This window comes from Felis catus, chromosome B2 (assembly GCF_018350175.1).
Source record: "Felis catus isolate Fca126 chromosome B2, F.catus_Fca126_mat1.0, whole genome shotgun sequence".
NCBI lineage: Eukaryota > Metazoa > Chordata > Mammalia > Carnivora > Felidae > Felis > Felis catus.
Genome location: NC_058372.1, coordinates 80,731,250 through 80,749,811, shown reverse-complemented (window position 1 = coordinate 80,749,811; position 18,562 = coordinate 80,731,250). Strand labels below are relative to the sequence as shown.

At 39.8% G+C, this 18,562-nt stretch overlaps 1 long non-coding RNA gene across 4 annotated transcripts in view; it reads right to left on the bottom strand.

The window, feature by feature from the left end:
* The window catches only part of LOC111560499, a 144,573-nt gene that overhangs the window by 114,444 nt on the left and 11,567 nt on the right, over positions 1 to 18,562 (bottom strand). For 2 of the 4 annotated variants that reach the window (XR_006598022.1, XR_006598021.1), the window contains exons 2-3: positions 5,864 to 5,920; positions 3,913 to 3,980 (exon numbers count right to left, since the gene is read on the bottom strand). This is a non-coding gene — a long non-coding RNA (uncharacterized LOC111560499). Of the gene's footprint in view, positions 1 to 3; positions 3,575 to 3,912; positions 3,981 to 5,863; positions 5,921 to 18,562 lie in introns of those variants that run through there. The other 2 variants (XR_006598019.1, XR_002742361.2) reach the window with 2 other exon arrangements.

The following is an 18,562-nucleotide window of genomic DNA, read 5'->3' as shown; positions in this document are numbered from 1 at the left end:
AGAGGAGAGTTTGGGGTCCTGGAAATCATCTGTCATTGGCCACTGAGTAGTAAATGGTAATTCCCTAAACTCCTGTTGCCTGGGGAATGTTTCCTAACACAATACAGAAAGTATTTCAAGGCTGGCCCATCCAGAAATCTGATCCAAGTAGTTCCTGAGGGGCATTAAAACTGCCCTCCGGTGGCCACAGTATGGGAAAGAATACAAATGCCAGAGAAACCACACACTAAGAGGGCCCAGGTTAGGAATTTAGAGAGCCAAAGCATCCTGCTGCAGCTCACAATTAAGCAAGCAAAGACCAAGAACTCTCTGGTAGCAACGAGGAGAGTCAAGAAGCAAATGTCCACAAAAACAGGCAGACAAGCCAGAGACAAGAACAACATGGGCATATCTGAATATTGGACAGGAGCAGCGAGGCTTCCAGCAATGCCTGTGTGAGGAGAGACTGAGGCCTGACATAAATATCTGCACCTTTGTGCAATCCTAGGACAGGGCAAAGTCAAGCTTTTTAAACAAATTCTTTGCCCTTCATAAAATTTCTACTTTAAACATCCTTTTAAGGTATCATTATTTATACATAGCTGGGCCCAGTGGTCATTACCTTTAGAGTTAGGTTTCCAGGGTCTGGAGCAAAGCAAAGAAAATGGGGATCCCCCCCTTCCCTTTCTCCACCTTTAGGAATTATCCTAAGAGAGTTATTTGCATTTCAGTGTACCACACCACACAGGGGCACATATCTGAAGATGAATCATGTTCCTATATCGTTGAAAGGCAGACTTTCAAGGACATTCTGTGCAGCTAAACCTTCTCTAATCCTGAACTATGAATCCAGGGCTGTGTCAGCCAATCTGGTGTAGGAAGGAGGAATCCACTTACCTTGATTTGATATTTCTCCAACTTTCCCAACTTGAACTTGATTCTCCATTCATCCATTCAACAGGCTCATATATACCACTCACTAAGGACCCAGGACTGCTCGAAGCACTTTATGGATTAACCCATTTAATCCACACACCACTGTCAATTGTATGGCTTCAGCACCCCTCTCCCCCTCCATACACAAAACATCCCTTGCTCTTCATGTGTGTCACTTCTTTGTTTGTGCCTTTTATGTTATTCTGTGTTATACTCTTATTTATGTGTTTGTGTCCTCCCCAGATGGATTATCGGCTCCAATAGGCCAACACTTGTCCAAATGCTATGACTTGTAGGGACTTTGATGTTTGTCCCCTCCCTGGCAAACTGTTGAGGAGGGTGCCACTTGCTGATGCTGTAGATTCCTCTCAGGAGCTTACCCTTCAGGCTTCCTGAGGAAAAAACAGCTTGCTCCCCCTTCCTCTTTTCTGGGGTATCTCTCTACACCATCCCCACCGCGGCATATATACTGCTGCTTCCATGCCCCCAGCCCAAGTCAGGTATCTCAGCATTGCTGGGCATACCTGGGAAGACATCATTTTTTTCTGTCAAATTGCAAGACTCTGTGTCCAAGGGCCACAGCCATAGCAATTTCCTCCTACACCCAGGCCTGACTCTGTCACACTTGGCCCTACTGTGGTGGTGGAACTCTTTGTGGAGTGCTTAGTGCAGCACTCTGACAATTAGGGGCTTGACAAATGCTTTTCCATGATGCTGAAGCTGAGGATCAGAGGGGCAAAATATTCTCTGGAACAAAGGGGCACACTGTGAGTGAATTCACCTTTTATTATGGGCTGTTTGGCCACCAGACCCCTGTGTGCCCAGGATGAAGGGAAACAACAGTATGAACGTGAACACAGGACAGGGTACGCAGAGACTGGGGCCATGGCGCCAAGCCCGTTAGCACCAAAACATAGAAACAATAAGATCCAAAGTTAATAACCAAGTTAGGGAAATATTAACTGACACAAAGAATTTGGAAGTCACAAACTGGCTTCAGAGAAACCCCCATAGATTCCAAGCTCAATAGCAAGTGTATATTCAAAAACACTAATTAGCAGGCAAAATGCAGGTTCATGAAACAAAGTTCTAAAGAAAGCGAAGAAGGCTGGAGAGTTGTGGGGGTGGGGCAGGAGCAAGACAATTTCCCTAGCGAGAATGATGAGAGAATTGCTTGCTCAAGGGCAAATTTTATGGAAAATCATGATCCAGTGCTAACAAAGGGAGAAACCTTTCCAAAGAGTTAATGGAGCAGTTAGAGAAATTCAGGTTCAGTAAATCATGAGGACCGAGAGTATTGATCTGAACATTGTGGTGGGTGAAAATATGGAGCTGAGCTGCTGACCAAACTATATAATAGAACAGTTCTTCAAAAGTGGCTGGGGATTTTAGTTGCTGAGTTGATGCTGGAGTCTTGCCCACAGAGCTCTCCCTCCCAAGCTGGTTCTCTTAAGAAATTCTGCCCACTGTATTCTGGAGGTTAGTCACCTCTCCCATTCACATAACTGTACCCCTCATCTCTGATGATTCCACATCCACAATCTCCAGGCCAACCTCTCACCTGATCTCTGGGGGTATTTCCAAATCTCTGCAGGACATTTCTATGCTGGTGACTCACTATCACAGATACTTAGACACTCATTGTCCCAATGCCCTCACTGCCATAACCAGTGAGAAAACAAAACAAAGCAAGCAAACTAACGACAAAACCATCCAAATTGTGTTCCCTGACCTCCAGCCTTGAACACATGGAGAAACCTGTGATCCCTCCCACATCTTCAGATCCTCTACAATTTGCCAATAACAGTAGCATGTCACCTTGGCCAGTTATTCAACTTTCTCTAATTCTGTTTCCTCATCTGGAGAATGTGAATAATAAAGATTGACATGAGGACTGAAAAAGCCCAAGTGTGCAAAGTGCTCAGAATGACACCTGACACATAGTTACACACACACTATCATTTTTACCTGCGCTGGCATTACATTAAAATATTTCTTCACTTCTTTCCACTGTAGGTTCCAGCAGCATCACATCAAGGCCCTTATTGCCTCAGGCCACATTAGAATCCCAAACAAATAGAGCTAGGAGACTCCTAATGGAAATGAAGTACTTAATCTGAGTGCTTTCACTTCTCTGCACTGACTCCTCTTAGCCTTGCGGACACCATAGCCCTCTCCCTGCTCTTCTCCAGCACCAGCATCTCCTTTTCTATATACTCAGTCCACATCAGTCCTTGTTCAAGAACCTACAGTGGTTCCCTAGGATAAGGCTATCCCTGGGGAGTGTGAGCCCTAGGCAAATGTATTTCGCAGGTCCGTATGTGTATCAATAATTTTATTGGAAAATGAACCCATGTTACTGATGAAGATTTAAAATAATGGTATTTATTGCCTGATGTGAACATTCTTATCTTCTTCATCCCCTGTGAACGAGAGTTACTCCAAATCAGCATGTCAGCACCATTCTAGTGGTCCAATGTCATGCAATATTACAAAAGAAATAACTTGCTGCCCAGGGTCAGTGGGAACAAATGCTGACCAAGCTGTTCTCCTGAATTAGGTCCCACTTTGGCTTCAAGAAAATACATAAGCATGAATTCTGGAGCTCCTGTAGATATCTGGTCAACCTCATAGGCTGGCTAGAGAGAAGCACATTGCCCTAAAGGGGAGAAATGAGATCTGACTTGGACACTGAAACCCAAATAGCATTGCAGCTGGGGACTTCAAGTAACGCCATCCAAATCATGAGGACTTTTGTGGTGTGGTGACCCAAGGCAGGGATCTTGCCCATGGTTAAGAGTAGTACTGTCTCATCAGCTGCTTAATAGATTGAGATGCTATGGAAGAGTACCTCAGAGCCACTTTTCATAGCTTTATGAAGACGTCTGGCCGATTGCATTATATGTTAAATAACTAGGAACTTGGATGCATTAAAAATTAATAGAAAATTGTATGAATAATGAATATGTGGCAGTATATAAAATGATCATACATTACCTGCAGTTAGACAATGAATCCTTGAAATGGTATGAGCTATGTGACCCTATAGTCTTTTCACTGGTGGCCTGAGGTGAACAGGAACAAAGGAGAGAGTAAGTAAAATCTGGGTGAAGAGTATTCCACTGTCCGAGTTACTTATGCTTATAAAGCATGTGCCTAAGTGTCTATCCCCACTCCTTCACTCTCTGAGACCTGCCACACAGCCCTGAGCCCCTGAGCCTAAATTGCAGGTAATGAGGCTGATCCCAGCCTCCTAGGATTGATAGACCCCTTAGGATGCAAGCAAAGCAGGTTAGGTTAGCCTTCTTGGAGCCATGCCAGCCAGGATTGTGGTTGTGGGAATTTCATTGATCTGGTCTGGGCCACAGAGGGTCAGGTAGAGGGAGAACCAAAAATAAGGCAGTGTAGTACCTACCAACCTCCCATCTCTATCCCTTTTTCCTCCCTCCTCCCCAAGTCTGCCTGGGGACTTCCAAAGAGAAATACTGTAATCCATGACCATCTCCAGCCTCATGAGGTCATTTTCCAAAGGTTTTATAGTTTCTCATGTCTCCTTCTCACTCTGCCAGTATCCAATTACTAGGTTCTCTCTCTCTCTCTCTCTCTCTCTCTCTCTCTCTCTCTCTCTCACACACACACACACACACACACACACACACACACACACACAGAGTGTTGGCACATTTTGGCTTCTAGAGTTTTAGATAATATGTTGGCTCAACAAGAGAAAAAAAAAGAGCTTTTCCTGCCAAATTAAAGAGAGGCAGAGCCTGGTAACACAGGTGATGGGGCGAATATTTACAAAGTCTGCCTCCCCACACTGCTTCTTTGATGCAATTCTTTTTTTGCCCTAAAGGAATTTCATGGTAATGAAATCTGTACTCAAAAATCAAGCCTTCCTAACTAGAGATACCTTGGGACTGTTTGTTCTCTGCAGTGTAGTGGTGTGTGGCATGACCCTTTTCTGAGTGTGCATGTGAGGCAGTATGTGTGTTGGGGGGAGGGGGATGTTGCTATCACTGTATGATCTGAGCCTGCTTTGAAAGCTGATCCCAAGGGGTAAAATAAGATATGGCACTAATCTGAGGAGACATTAAAATCTTCTGACCTGTCTTATCTAACAGAATTCTGGTGCTTGTTTTTCATTATAAAGATCTGGGGTAATAACTTTATTTAGTGCTTGCATTCCCCCCCCCCCCCGGATTTCTACAGGAAAGTCAAAGACACTGATTTATAAACAGAGGGTTCTTATGTACTATTTTTAGAACAATGCTGTACCAGATTTATAAGGGGGTTGGGGGGGAGAAACTACAGTCACTTTTGAGCAAAGTAGCATTTCACTGCATAATAATGAAGTACTAATTGCTCTTTGTCATCACTTTTTATGCAAATTGCCCTGGAGCATTTGCCCAACATGCATTTTACATTTTAACAAAGAAAGTGGAGTCTTGATAAACAAGAATCGTATACCCAAGCAAAAATAAAAATATCAGCTATAAAATAAAACTGCTTAAGGTGCATTCTCTAAGGATATAAATTTTTCTATTATATCATCCCCCATATTAGATCTATTTGACCAAGAAGATTCCTTCGAATCTGAAGTAACAGTTTATGTGTCAGGCAAATAATAATAATAATAATAATAATAATAATAATAATAATAATAATATTTCAATGCAAAACCTGCATATTTTACTTATCCTACAATTTACAATGGAAGTTTGATGTGAAAATTATGTTCCCAGCAGAATTTAAATAGACCAGGTCAAAATCTAGATTGGCAAAGGAATCATATTGTGTCAAAGCATTTTTCACAGGCACAAATCTCACTATTTTAGAGGTTTCAGTTATTCTAATGGATTCCCATTTTCATAGAGACAGTCATCAGCGTTATCAAAAAAGAAACACAATTTGCATATCATAAATAGGTACAGAGTTTGAAACATACCTTAAGGATGTGTGTGTTCAAATTCTGGTCTGGTGACTGTTACTGGTTCCTATCATACTGACACCAGGCAATAGGGAAGAAAAAAAGAGAAATGTGATTTATAAGTTTTCAGAGACCTTCAGAGAAATCTAAAATTCAAACCTGGCCTTCCAGGTCATTATGAAGATATATTTGTGGAGGAAAGAGGATAGAACATATTTTATTTAACAGTCTGTTAGCTTGATCTATACCATTTAAATATTTAAACATATGGTATGTGGGCCTCCATTTGTACTCTTGCCCCAGGCCCCACAAATGTTAGGGCAAGGTCTGCTTCTCAGAACCACTCCCCCACCTCCAACTCACTAGCTTCAATCAATCTGTACATGTTCATTCTAAAAATGGAATGCAATTGGTTTTAAAGGCAGCTGATGTTGAGGGCCATCACCTATGCTATTCAGTAAATCTACACTTTGCAAATAGAAAAATACAGTGTGTGACAAGGTGCTATTAATGAAGCAATAGATGATTTCTTCTCAAATGCAGAGCGATGAACTGCTGCCTTATTAATTGACCATCGTAGAGTGTTATTTCCAAAGTATGATAATTCCTGGAATAATAACAATCATACCATGAAGCCTATTTAATTCCAGACTTCAAAGCTGTTTGCAGCCTTAAAGTTATTAGTCCACAGTCCCTTCCTCTGAGGTGGATCCATAAGGTATTATCCATTCATTTTTTTATAAGCACCTAGGCCCAGACCCAGAAGAATATTGCCTAAGGTCATTGAAGGAGTCAGGGTGTGAGTGGAGCGCGGAATCCCCACTCATAGTCGCAGACCCCCTCCGTTAGACAACCTGATTATGAGATGAAATACTGGTAAACATGAGCTTCTGTGCCCAGGAAATGCACTGTGAAGGGCATAATGAATTACTTATGCTGTGTAGTGTATGTATAAATCATATTAAAGCATGCTGAATAGTACATTATCATGCTTCTATTTTGCATTACAAAAGTAACTAATGTAAGCTGCAAAGTGTACTTTTAATCCATTATTCATTTCTAAAAGTAGTCAGACCACTATTCAAGTACCATAAAAGGCTACCAGGATAAGCAAACCTGCTTTTCAATTTATGAAGATGAAACAGCAAGATTTTAAAATCAATTTTAAATTAGTCAAGCTGTATTTATGAAAACACATCAAATCTGTGCGTTTCTGGTTCAGATGGAGAAATTATTACAAACCCTAATCTCCCCCCCCCAAAAGATTATGTGTCTTAAGTCTGGAATCAATATAATTACTTTTATTATGTGTGACTCTCTGATATTATTTGTTTTACCTTACTTTTTAAATGTTTACAATGGGTCAAAACTTATTTTTAGTGTTCTTTCTCATTTGGGTTGAATTATCTACATTCTGATTTTCCACAGCTACTACCTTGCCCCCAAATGTTTCCCCAGCACACAAGCAAATAATTAGGGTAGCCTTATCATCCCTGAGCACCCCATCTGAAACACCCCTCAAAAGTCTTCCTAGTCAGGGTTCAAAATCCAGAACCCATAAAAGAAAAGATTGATGCAAACTGATACAAAAGCAACATTAGCACAAAATACAACTGACAAACTAAGTAAATATTTGCAATCTAAATCATAGTGGGTCAAGCCCTTCAATGTTGAGTGAGTCTTAACAAATTGAGAGAAGTCCAAAAGCCCAACAGAAACTGAACAAAGGATGTGAACATAAAATTCACCAAGAAAGCAATACAAGTGGTTCTTTAACACACCAAAAACCGTGCAATCTCACACACAGAGCAATTCAGATCAAAGCTACATGATGATACCACTTCAAATTGGCAAACATTTCTCAAAGTTTGATAATATAATTGTTGCCAGGGCTGTGGGGAAACAATCACTTGCATATGCTAGAAGGACTGCAAATTAGAATAAATCTCATGGATGGCAACATGGCAATCCCTATCAAAGTTACTTGCTTGGACCCAGTGATCCCACTTCTGGGACTTCATCCTACAGATCCATACATCTGCACACTATGAAACAATATATATACAAGGTCACCCACTGCAGCATTATTGTAGAAATAGCAAAAATTTGGAAACAACCCAAGAGCATGTGATGGTTAATTTTATGTGTCAGCTTGACTGGGTCACAGAATGCCCAGATACTTAGTCAATCATTATTCTGGGTGTTTCTGTGAGGGTGTTTTTGGATGAGATTAACATTTAAATTGGTAAACTAAGAGGTGCCTGGGTGGCTCAGTTGGTTAAGCATCCAACTCTTGATCTCAGCTCAGGTCATGATCTCAGGGTCATGAGTTCAGGCCCTGCACTGGGCTCCACACTGGGTGTGAAGGCGATGTTAAAAAAAAATCGGCAGACTGAGCAAAGCAGATTGCCCTCCCTATTGTGCATGGGCCTCATCCAGTTAGTTGAAGGCCTGAAAAGAACAAAAAGGCTGACCCTCCTCAGCCCTCCCCACCTTGCAATAAGAGACAATCAGCTTTTCCCTGCCTTTGAACTGATACTGAAATATCTGCTCTTTCTGGATCTCAGGCTGCCAGCCTTCAGATTGGAACTACACCATTCAGCTCTCCTGGGTCTGCAGCTTGCCAACTTACTCTGCAGATCTTGGGACTTTGTCAGCCTCCAAAATCATATCAGCCAGTTCCTACACACACACACACACACACACACACACACACACACACACTCTCTCTCTCTCTCTCTCTCTCTCTCTCTCTCTCTCTCTATTGGTTTTGTTTTTCTGGAGAACCCTAATACAATAGAGAATTGGTTAAAAAAACCATCATACACATATTAGGGAATAGTACTCAGATACAGAAAAACAAATGGAGATGATCTCTACGATCTCCAGGACATATTAAGTGAGTAACAGTAAGGTGCAAAACAAGACACATCATACGCTAACTATTGCGTGAAAGGAGGGATAAGGATGTATATAAGGATATGTATTTGTAATTGCTTATGTTGAAAAGAAACACAAAAGTGGTAAATAAATTTATTTCTATTGGGGGGTCAAAGTGAATCAGGACATATACTTGCAAATGAATACTTTTTCGATCCTTTTGGGTTTTGATTCATATGAATATATTACTTATCAAAAAATAATTTAAATTTACAAATCAATAATAGTGCTTCTTTATCATATCACCCTAATTTATTTCTTTTATTGTACTATCACTGCCTGAGATTTTTCTTGCTTAATTATTGGTTTCCTTGTGCCCTGCTCTCTAGAACAGGGGTCAGCAAATTATAGCCCATGGGCCAAATCCAACCCACCTCTTACTTTGTAAATAAAGTTTTACTGGTAAACAGCCCTGTCCAATCATTTATATATTTCTAAGGCTGCTTTTATGGTACAGTGGCAGAGCTGAATAGCTGTGACTGAGACCATATGACCCACAAAGCCTAAAGTATTTACTCTCTGGCCCTTTACAGAAAAAGTTTACTGACTCTTGCTCTAGAATGTGAGCTCCTTCCAAATAAAATGCAAAGGCAGAAAGCTTATTTGGTCTTCACTGTATCCCTCAGAATACTGTCTAGTGCCCAGTAGGTGCTCCTCAATTCTGTCACAGGTTGAGCTTCCAGGGAAATGAACTCTGAGATGGAGATTAGCAGGTGGGAGGTTTCTTAGGGAATGTTGCTGGGATCATCGGAGAAACGGGAAGGAGCAGCGTGGGGCAGAAGGAGAAGTCAAGCCTCGGTGTGGTCTCAGTGAAATGCCTCACCTGAACTGGCAGGGAGTTCTGAAAATGAGGTGACCCTTCGGAGCTCTCCAAATGAATTGAGAGAGCCAGGCCATTAAACTCCCACTTGGATCTGTCGTTGGATGGGAGCCAACCCAGGAAGGAGGTGTGACCTTGAGGGAAGTAGCTATCTTCAGCCAAAACTAATCCTAAATAGTGGTACCCCTAGTGAGGGCTGTCTGCCAATAGTACTCCCAAAAGCTGGGGTAGTAGGTCTTTAAGGGGAAGGAGTGGAGGCCAAACAACATAGCATCCATCACAAGGACTAATTAAATAAATGTGTTTGTATGCATCTGCTCCAGTGGTAATTCCAGTTCATAATACCACTCAGTAGATTTTATTCTCAGAATCTTTCAATATGTTTTAGCTTATATAATTTCAGAAGCAGACTCTGAGACAACCATGGGAGTGTGTGTGTGTGTGTGTGTGTGTGTGTGTGTGTGTGTGTGTGTGATGTAGTACACACCAGTAGAGGAATGGAGAAGTCAGACAGTGAAGGTAAGGCAGTTGAGCCACTGCCCATAGCATCATAGACAAGTGCTACTCAGAGAGGGATTCAGGGAATAGTGCCCATCCAGGAACTGTTTGCCGCTGATTTTACATTTACAGTTGTTCTCAATTCCATCTCATTCTCATCCTTGGTTTCTGAGCAGAATTAGGTAGAACTGTTTTTCCACTCACTCAAAATCATTATCTTTAACTTAAAGTTAAGAGACAATGCCTGGACGTAAAAGTCATACTGGTGCCTAAATACTATAGAGCAACTTGATATAAAAATCTCTTCCCTTTGTTCCCTTCTCTAATAAGGGCACCTAAACACCAGTTTAGATATTATCGAATGCAAGGTGCAGGCTTGCTTTTTCTAACAACTTCTCTGCTCTAGGAGTGGCTGACCATTAGTTAGTTTCATTTCCCTTACTCTCCTATCATGATCACCCTGAATCACCTCCAACACAAGAAAAGCTGAGAGAGAAATACCCACCTAGAACACTCAGGAGACTGCAACCAAATGACCATGCTTTTCAATCAAAGGATAGTAATTTTCACATTTTTCTAGGAAGGGTAAACTATTTCCCATCCCAAACTTAAGTTTTCTATCTTTTGAATCTAGAGATTCTGTATTTTAAAACGACAGTTCCTATAGGAACAAAGTATCAATTTCTCTTAGCAACCACTGTAGCTTTTACAGCATTGATAAACTTGGTTTCAACACGAAACTACTTTCACTAGGAGCTTATTGTTACCGTAAAACCAAGCTTACCATAGCATGATTTTAAAAAACCACATTTTAAGCAGGATATAAAATCACATATAAATAGCAATACGTACAAAATAACATATGTACAAAACACAAAAAGACTTCAAAGAAATAAACCAAAATATTAAATTATGTTCTTCATGTCCATACTTTCTCAATTTTTTCTTTGTGCACAAAATAAATCTAATGCAAAAAAAGTAACTCTAAACACAATATAATTTGATTTTAAGTTAGAGATAGAGAATGGAAGTATTATATAAACTCTAAGCTGAGCCTCAGACTGCTGTCTTCTCACTCTAGCTTCATGACTACGTTACTGGATGGTAGAGCCCAAATCACTTAACCCCTTACCCCTGGCCTGCATGCTCTTCCCATGAAAAATGATGTCTAAGTTTCTTTGGAACCCTAAAATTTAATGATTTTATAATTTTACTTTCCCACCATAATTTTATGTTGTGGGATGGCCCAATCCTGGAGCAGTCTATAGACTCTGAAGAGCATGAAAACCACCAGAGAATAAAAGATAACAAGTATTGGTGAGGATGTGGAGAAAAGAGAACACTTCTGCACTGTTGATGGGAATGTAAGTTGGTGTAACCACGATGAAAAGCAGTATGAGGTTTCCTCAAAAAATTAAAAATAGAATCATCATATAATCCAGTAATTCTACTTCTGGGTATGTATCTGAAGGAAATAAAATCATTAGCTGGAAGAGACATCTGCACCTCCCATGTTCATTGCAGCATTATTTACTATAGCCAAGATTTGGCTGGCAAGTCCACTGGCAGATGAATGGATAAAGAAAATGTGATATATACACAGAGACGACCCTTGAATAACACAGGTTTGAGCTGCGAGTCACTCATACATGGATTTTTTTAAAGTACAGTGTTGTAAATGTATTTTCTTTTCCTTATCATTTTCTTAATAACATTTTTTTTCTATCTTAATTTGAAAATTTCCTATCCCAGTAATACACTAAATATACTGTATTTAAAAATATAGTATACAATACACATAACATACAAAATATGTGTTAATCAATTCTTTATGTCATTGGTAAGGCTTCTGGTCAACAGTAGGCTATTTATAGTTAAGTTTCTGGGAAGTCAACAGTTATACACGGATTTTTTATTGCACAGGGGTTTGGTGTCCCTAACTGAAGTATTATTCAAGGGTCAGCTATATTTATATACAATATATATATGATATATATATATGATATATGGTGTATATCATATACATATATCACTTATGTATACATATATTACATCACATATATGTATATATATTACATCATATATACACATACCATCATAAATATGTATACCATATATATTATATCTATATATAATATACACATATATAATATATCTATATATAATATCTATATATAATATCTATATATTATATCAGCTTTCACTGGAAACTTCTTTCTCCCAGTATGAAACTAGGATCCACTGGTAAGCAAAAAAGAAAAACCCTCATAGAGGAGTTGCTTCTTGAAGATAAGCATATTTTAAAAATTCAAAACAGACATGTCTTTACTAGATGTCTATTGTAAAAAGACCACATTTAATTTAATAACCAGAAGAAAGCAGTTCAAGGATTATATGGTGCTGAGTTTTGATCCAGGGTTGGGATGGGAGAAGTGTTCATATCTTGGTGCTTATATTGTTCAACATAGGTTCTCTTTAAATGTTTCAGGGGTTTAAGAAAACAGAAGGTATGAAAATCAAAATGCATAAAACATAAAGTGGGGCATAATGAAACACATTTCAAATGCATTCTTACCTTTACAAAAAGATTATTTACATAAACTTTGAAATAGGAATGTCCCCTTCAGCATTTGAAATACCATGAGTTTGATAATACTATGTTTCTTGATATGGGTGCTGGTTACATGGGTGTGTTCATATTGTAAAAATTCGTTGAGGTGTGAACTTATGGTTTGTGCCCGTTACAATAAGTATGTTATAATTTAGTACAAACTTTACCTAAAAATTCATTCATTGTAAATAACCCAATGTGTGTACATGGATATAAGTCTGCTATACCTTTCGTAGATGGCATGTTAGAAAACTCTTGAGTGAGATAAAAAAGGACAGGATAGAACTAGTTTGTATGAGTTCAAATGGGTCCATAGGAAGAAAGAAGGAAGACCAAGTCAAGGTCAAGTGTAACTGAATGTCAACAAAATGGCATGGCCATGTAAGATGGCCATTTTTAGGGTAAAGTCAAATGTCAGAGCTGACCATCTTTATTTAAAGAAGACTAATAAAGATACAGATTTGGGCCATGAAGGTAAAAATAAAAGCAATGTAATTTCTCTTGGCACGATACTGGAACTCCATTTCCAAGAGAACTGGTGTGAAATCATAGAAGGCAGGATTTGAATATTGAACTGGCCACTTACTCGCTGTAGAATGCTGGGCATACCTAACCCCTCTGAGTTTATTCATCTGTAAAGAAGAGATAATAAAACATACTACTTTGTGGGGTTGTTTTAAAGATTAAGCAAATAATATATATGAAGTACTGGTCTAGTGTTTACCTCAAATAACAGTAATTATTATTGTTCCTACCCCAAGATGTGAACATTTTAAGGAAAAATTGTGTTTCCATCTAGAATTACTTACATTTTTTAAAGGCAAAACTGAATGTTTTGGTCAAAAACCATTTTATTTTTCCATGTTAGCACTAAAAACATTTTTAGGACCAATCTATGATTTCTATGGGCTGAAAGTGTGATTTTGCATTTTTCCCTTCTAGTTTTTGAGAACGATGTGGAACACATAGGCTTCTAAGTAGGTACTGACTGTTGGCGTTTAAGCTCCTGGCAGTTAATATAAACCCTGGATTTACATGGCCTTCAATTTCCTTCACAACAGTTGCCTAAGTAGGATTTATCACCCTTGTCCTGGTGCACACAGGAGGATAGACAAGGTGAAATGTATAGTCAAGCTGGTTAGCCTGTCTTAATGTTAAAATGTTTTTGAGTAAGGACTAGCTTTAATTTTTACACTGAAATCACAGTATGATGATGCTGTGTATAGACAGGGTTGGCCCCAGATCTTAATTTTATTTGTGTATACTTACATGAATATCTAAGAATTTGGGATGTTTTTTCTTTCCTGTAAATTACCTCTACGGTAATCAGCTGCTTTCTGGTTAGCATCAAACAGATCTATATCTATAAAAACTTTGTTAACATAAGCAGAAATCTATGAATATAAAAACCCTTTAAAATAACATTGGAGTCCAGATTACCCACAAATGCAAGGAGGTCAAGGGTCGAGCGGCACTCTCTTCTTCATTTGCCCTGCTGCTGTGATAGTTGAGACTTGGTGAACCAGAACGAAATTGACAAGGGGCAAACTTGCCATTTCAAGTCTCCCAGATTAAATTGAAGTCTTGTTTTTAATTTCATTTCCTTTTTTATTTAAAAAAAGAACTTGTTATTCACATTTTGAAATTACACTAAAATGTAAGTTAACTGTCCCAGCGCTGCCTCTCCGCCTGATTGCTCACTGGATAAAACACACGTGTATTATCAAAAATAGCCTCGGTGCAGGCAACTCAACACAACCAGTATCGTGGGCTAAGAGAGGCTCTAAGGAATGAAATAACCAGTATCTGGGAATCCCCTATCAGTGCTATACAAAAAAATCACCAAAATTTTTATACTCAAGTCTGCTGCAGGTGTTAGAAAACAATGGCAGGAGTGTCATCTATATTTGAAGGGGAAAGTATTGGGAGATGGAATTAGTCTTTGATTTGAGCAAAGATTCAATGCTAATAGTTCTCTGGTTGCTAACCTTGACTCTATTATTGCATCTTTGTCATTCTCAGCAAGCCTTTGTGACTCAATTTTGCCATCTATGACACAGAATAATACAAGCATGCTTTATCTTCTGTAATTGCTGTACCCTTGAAAACTTGTGTGAACTGAATTGTGGAAAATAAAATTACAAGCTTTGAATATATTAGGAAAAAATCAATATTTTAAGAAACCTCGAGATGGGTCCTTTTGTCAAGTAAAGAATTCTTTGATACCCTGGGTTTTTTTTTTACATAAATTCAATTTTTAGCTTTATATTCTTTAAAACTAGAACACATTTTTAAAAGGGAAAGTATGGTGATTTTTGCAGGCATTAGGTAATGGATTGGGCCCAAGGGTTCCCTACCCCTTGGCCTCTAAAGAGGTTTCTGAATATTCACCTTGTTCCTGTTCAGCTCCACGCTGTGCTGCTGGGAAGAAAGAGTGAGGTGGTCATGGAGGGGTGTGTTCTTGAAACATGACTCTTTAGGCAATTAAAAAAAAAACCCACAAAACTTTGTGTTCTTGGGACAATTAAGGGAGTGGGAAGAGACAAGCTGAGAGATGGAAGGTAAGGAGAAGAAGCAAGGCTAGGGTTGGTGAAGGAGTTTACAGCAGAAATGGTAGAGAACTTGACATGTTTGAGAAACTAATAGATGAGTATGATGGAAAGATGGCGAGTGAAGGGAAGAATGATATCAAGTTTGGGAGAAGAGGGAGGGCCAGGTTATGCAAGGCATCGTAGACCATGACAGGATACTTGAACTGCACTCCAATCTCAGTGGGAAGCCATTGAGGGGTCTTGAACAGCAGAGTGACATGAAACAATTCACATTTAAGAAAATCATCTTACTGCCATGTGAACATAGACTGGAGGTAGGCATGAGTAGAAGCAAAGAAAACTTTAAGGAGCCACTGCACTTGCAGAGCCCAGGCAGGAGTGTCTATAGCCTGGACTAAGGTGGAAAGAGAAGAAGGGCAGAGAAACATGGATCCAATATAAATGTTGAGGACAGAATTGTCAAATGTGACTGAAAAGATGAATGCAGGGAAGTGAGGGGGAGGGAGGGATCAAGGATGACTCCTAGTCATTCTGGAATGAATGACTGACTGAGTGCTGTTTGCCATCTTTTATTTCTCTACAGTCTTTTGGATATAATCTCCTTATTCCTATTATTTCAGCTTATTTCCTCTCCAGCTCTAACCTCTGTCCTGAATCCCAGACGCACATTTCCAATCACCCGCTGTACATCAAATGCAAATCTCCTTCCTCTTTTTCTGAATTTCAAAACTTGAGAAATTATATTGTTTTTAAATTTTTACATCCTTCTCTGTTGCTAACAAACATCAAGTCAGTTTCCAAGAACTGAGAGTTTCCCTCTCAAACTATCATTAGTTCTATCCCCTTGTCTTTTCCCATCTCCATTCAGGCCCCTGCCCTCCTGCCTAGACTACTATAAGAGTCTTCAACCTCGTTCCCTCACCACCTGTCTCTGCTCCTAATCTGTCCTGCACACTGCTTGCTGACTGATCTCTCAAAAGTAAAAAATCCAGTAATTTCACCCCAGGCTCAGAAATTATCAATATTTCCCTACTGATGAAGAAATTAATTGCAAGCATTTATGTTGGCACTCAAGATTCCCTGTCACACACACACTAGCACATTTTAGGAGTACTATCCTCAGAGGGGGTGTGACATTGTGAACCTCGGAAAAGAATAGGCAGAAGGGAATAGGTATTTGGTTGGACACAAGCAGACTGAATATGACACTGTGCCTGGACTGTCCACATAAACTAAGAGCCGCTCCTCTTCGAGAAGGTCTTTCAAAAAACTTAGCGCATATCAGAATTACACATATCCCAGCTCAAGAGAAGTGCCTTGAGGAAACTGTGGTGGACATTGGCTATTTTTTTTATTAAAACTTTTAAAAGTTTATTTATTTATTTTGAGAGAGAGAGAGAGAGGAAGAGAGAGAATCTCAAGCAGAGACATCTCTGTCAGCACAGAGCCCAACATGGGTCTCGATCCCATGAACCGTGAGATCATGACTTGACCCGAAATCAAGAGTCAGACGCTTAACCCACTGAGCCACCCAGGCACCCCAGACATTGGTTGTTTTTGTTTGCCCAACGCCCCTCTTTCTTTCAAGATAGGAATGTGCCAATCATAGTTTTTATCTCCCTTTCCTAAATGATGGGTCCATGGCATGGGTACATGACCCAGGAGGGCTGTTTAAATGTTTGATGTATGGACCGTGGAAGAGAGAAAGTGTTGTTGTCCCTCTCTAGAAATGTTGCACAGTAAGGACCAGGTGAGCCTGAAGCTGCTGGTGACCACCTTTCCCTTCACAGCAATGGCACCTGCTTGAGTATGAGAACAGCAAAGTGGAAAACGGAGCTGTGAGAGAGTCAGAAACCATATCGTCAGAGTCTGGGCCAGGCAGTGCCCCTGGACTTTCCAGTTACACAAGCCAAATGGAAATTATAAGAATGGTGACAGAGAAGGGAAATGTAAATCATTCCAATCCACTGTTCTCATCATAGTGCATCAATGTTTCATTTTACCTTACCCTGTCTTTGCCTTTGTGGTGTTCCTTCTCCAGAGCCATTCACCTCAGCCCTGCGCCTCTCCTCAAGCCAGGAGGGGGCTGTGTTTTCCCTATACCTCTGAGCCTGCAAAAGGAGACCTGTGTAGGCAGCAGTCCTGGCTCCTCTCTGCCCAGCCCAACCATCCCAGCCCTGGAGCTTTGGGATGTTCATGCAGTTATTTTGCTGGCTCTACCCTCCCAGTCATCAAACTACCACCCTCTTGGTGTTCCCCAGTGGATTATTTCAACCCTAAATAGGACCAATTAACTGTAAAGTATTTTGAGTCTTGTTCAAGACAAAATATGGCACCATTACACCACAGAGTTGGATACAAAATGTAGCCTCTAATAACAGAGTGGGTTGCCTAGGTGGCTCAGTTGGTTAGGTGTCTGACTTTTGGTTTTGGCTCAGGTCATGATCTCATGCGTTTGTGGGTTTGAGCCCCACTCTGGGCTCTGTGCTGATGGTGCAGAGCCTGCTTAGGATTCTCTCTCTCTCCCTCTGTTTCTGCTGCTCCCCTGCTCACGCTGTCTCTGTCTCTCTCAAAATAAGTAAATAAACTTAAAGACCCCAATAATATAGTAAAGCAATTTTATTGCATTTGATTATACATTTGGGGCCAGATTCTCTCTGTACCTTCCTCTTTGGGTAAACATAGGAGGCCTCTGGATCAGCGCTGACTCAGACCATGACAGTTTTTAGAATACTAAATGTAACACTAGTGGCCTAGTGGCATTAACAAACCTACCAAAATTGCCCATTTTTCTCCATGGAAGTAATTTTAGCAGTGATAGGCTACAAATGAGTAATTTCTGGTAAGCAATTAGCACATATCAAATCAAGCCGTTTTTATTCAAGGTTCTATGCTGTTAGTAGAGATATAGCAGAGGTTACCTATTAAAAAGCATCTGTGAAAAACTTCTGCTATTATTATGGAAGCAGTGGACAATATTCAAATGGAGGCAATTCAACCATTTAAATAAGTGTGTTTTTAATCATAAAATGTCACTGTTCTGCAGACCTGTTTTTCCTATTAACATGATGGAGATAATGTTAATGAGATTTAGTTAGTGTTGAAAAGATGTCTGCAAATCAATCAACGTGATACATCACATTAATAAAAGAAAGGATAAGAACCACATGATCCTCTCAATAAATGCAGAAAGCATTTGACAAAATACAGCATCCTTTCTTGATAAAATATACCCTCAAGAAAATAGAGCTAGAAGGAACATACCTCAACATCATTAAGGCCATATATGAAAGACC